The 3262-nt window shown below is 37.9% G+C and overlaps 1 long non-coding RNA gene across 1 annotated transcript; it reads left to right on the forward strand.

Annotated features, from left to right (window-relative positions):
- The first annotated feature begins 232 nt into the window (after nt 1–232).
- Nucleotides 233–2482, forward strand: LOC129881564 (uncharacterized). The gene is made up of 3 exons (XR_008765616.1): nt 233–316; nt 885–928; nt 2239–2482. It is a non-coding gene; the product is annotated as an uncharacterized LOC129881564 (long non-coding RNA).
- Nucleotides 2483–3262: the final 780 nt, after the last annotated feature.

A 3262-nucleotide genomic window follows, 5' to 3' on the forward strand; every position in this document is an offset into this window, starting at 1 on the left:
ATATATATATGTCCCTTGACTCATCAAGTCCATACTATTCTAGAAATTTCAAGACAAGAAGAGAGAAAATTCTAGAGCAAGAAGAAGAAAAGAAACTCTAGGAAACTAGAGAAAGAATAGGTTCGGCCAAGGGAAAAAAAGGTAAGTCTCCGATTTTGCTTCGTGAATTAATTATCTAGGGTGTACCAAGGTGTTATGAAGGTATTGGTAATGAAATTTTATGGTTTGGAGCAGCCCAAAACATCATCGAACAGCCCCAAAGTTTTAGCCGCGCTAGGAGAGCTTCCGAGGCAAGTTTTGGAGAGTTTCGGTAAAGGTAAGGTCTCTCCTTTAAAATTGGAGTTTATGATGTTGTTATGAGGTGTATTACGTGTCCTAAATATGGCTGGAAGCAGAGAAAATGTATAAGGGGGCATGATGTTGGAAACTACTAAATTAAAGTCGTAGTAGCTAAGTCGAAGTCGCGTAGTGTATGGTCGTTGAGGCGCTGCGGGTGCAGCTGGTTGGATTGTATGTTGCAGGGATTTAAAGTATTTTAAAAAGGGTGTGGTTTCTGCTGGTTGCATCCACACGACCCCCCGTTTGGTATGGTTAAAGATTTTACGAAATAAAGGTTAAAAAACTCTATTTTGGTATCGTAGTTTTATACTAGTTGTTTGGAGCTTGGGTTGTTTAAAGTGGAGGTGATTTGATTATATATATACTGATGGTTGTTGTTGTTGATATGATTGTTGACATGGTGGCCGAGTTGAGATCTCGGGGATGGTGTATTTATAGGGGAGATGCTGCCGAAATTTCGACAGATTAGAAATTAATTTGTTTGAAGGATTAAGACGAGTATATGGTGATGAATCTAATGACTATGTCAACTCTCTTGAATGTAGAAAAACAAGTTGGACATAAGCGTAGCTAGTAAGGCGCAGCACAGGTACGTAAAGCGAACCTTTCTTTCTTTTGGCATGTCTTTGACATAAGTATGTAAGGCTTACCCTTTTTTTTTCAAGGCATGATCCCGATGTTATGGTTTCATAAGTTCTTCCATATTTTTTTTTATTTCCAAAAGTTAGGTGTCAATGGTCCCAAGGGAATGACTACTTTTTCTATAACCCGTCAATGTTTTCCAAAATGTCTATAGCTTTCCAAGACAAAGGTTTATAGTATTACAAGCTTTTATGATAGTAACGATAGATATGTTTTACAACGACATTGATGATGTCGAGGATAAGAATATGTCTATGATGGCTATGATAAGAACGGCTTCATGTATGTAATGTTTACTCTTCTTTATCTTGGCATGTTTTGACATAAGTATATAGAGCTACACTTTCTTTTGGCATGATTTTTATGAAACAAGTATATGTCATTTTGTACAATTTCAAGTAAGTCCTATTCGTAGAGCCACTAGGATGATCAATTTTCTTGAGTTTCCAAAAGATATTTTTCTCGTGCTTAAATACGTGTATATGATTCCAAAAGTTTTATGTTGATATAATCCATGGTAATTTTTGAAAGGTACTTGACATGACTCTTATCTCGTTTTGTTAATCATAGCTCATTCCGATTATTCTATGAGTCTTGAAAATTGATCCTATGTGCATATGTATACGATTTGGCGTCTTATGAGATTGTGACCTTATTCTACGTTCTCTTAATATTATCTTTCGTTGATAGTCTCATCCTATAATAATTGTTCCTTCAAGGTGAGACAAAGCGACCATGGTTAGTCTATAATACAATCGGAGGTTACCGACCTTCCGTCACTCCGATAAGTATACGACTTTCGTTGGGCTCTCGTGCATGCTGTCTATATGTATATGTATATGTATATGTATATGTATATGTATATGTATATGTATATGGGGGATATGGGGAGGTGTATATGTGGCGCTATAGACGCATTCCCACCTGATCAGTTGGAGTAATTTTCATCCTAGACGCGGGATGCCCTGACGCGGGAAATATGTGGGCACGCCGACGTTGTTCGGTGATATGACTTCTATTTTCTATGCATATGAAAAAGATATGTTTTATATGATAAGACAAGCATGCATGGCATCCGGCCTAAAAGGGCACTCATATGTACAGGTTACTCTCTTATCTCACTATATGTCTATGATTCTACGATATGGTTGTTCATACCTTATGTTCTTTATTATGTTGATTTTCATGCCTTACATACTCAGTACATTACTCGTACTGACCCCCTTTTCTTTGGGGGCTGCGTTTTGTGCCACGCAGGTACACCCAGACAAGTAGAAGCTACTATAGAAGATGTTCCAGCGGGGTTGGCAACTCCACTTGTTCTGGAGTGCTGCCAAGTCAGAGTTTATGCGCTATGATGTTTCGTTCGAAGTTAGAGACTTTGCAGACAGAGTTGTGGGTATAGAGAGTCATCTTTGTAAGCGGCGTCACCAGCCGATATGTTATTATGTCGTATGTTATAAGTTTTATGGAATGATAGATTTTGGAAAAAAATAATTCACGAAGCTTGGTTATGTTTTTCATTTCTTGTTGATGTAAAAGTCTAAATAGATTAAGTATGTGCTATGAAGCAGCGGGTTCGCTCGGCTCTGAGCTCGGGGTCGGGTGCCCATCACACCCTATCGATATCGGGGTGTGACAAAACACTTCTCTCTTATAACAAGAATAACTCACTAAAGAGGACACTCAAGACTACAATATTTATCTTGGTGTATAACTCTCTTTGTGTTCTTACTCTTTTGGATTGTATTTTTGTTTGTGGGGTGATCTAAATGAGGGCAAGAGGCCCTCTATTTATAAGAAACTGGAAATGCGTAAAATACGCATTTTTGTGTAAAATACACCTTTTTGACTTTCTTGCATTCTCCCACTTGAAGATTTAATTGAGAATCAATTAAGTCTTCACACCATCCTTTCTACCCAATTACTACAATGTTATGTTTCTGCTAGGCCAATAGAAGATCGACACCATATAAACTTATTACTGTTGATTGGCTTTGTAAATATATCTGCTAGGTTGTCATAAGTGTGAATTTTCTGAATATCCACACTGCATTTTTCCACCTTCTCTCGAACAAAGTGATACTGAACTCATATGTGTCTTGTCCCTGAATGAAATGCTGGATTCTTTGCAAGATGCAAAGCGCTCTGACTATCACAAAATCGAGCAACCTTCTCTTATTTGTGCCTGAGCTCCTCCAGTAACATCTGCATCCATATTGCCTCTTTGCTAGCTTGTGTAGCTGCTACATATTCTGATTCCATTGTAGATATAGCCATG

The sequence above is a fragment of the Solanum dulcamara genome, chromosome 3 (assembly GCF_947179165.1).
Source record: "Solanum dulcamara chromosome 3, daSolDulc1.2, whole genome shotgun sequence".
NCBI lineage: Eukaryota > Viridiplantae > Streptophyta > Magnoliopsida > Solanales > Solanaceae > Solanum > Solanum dulcamara.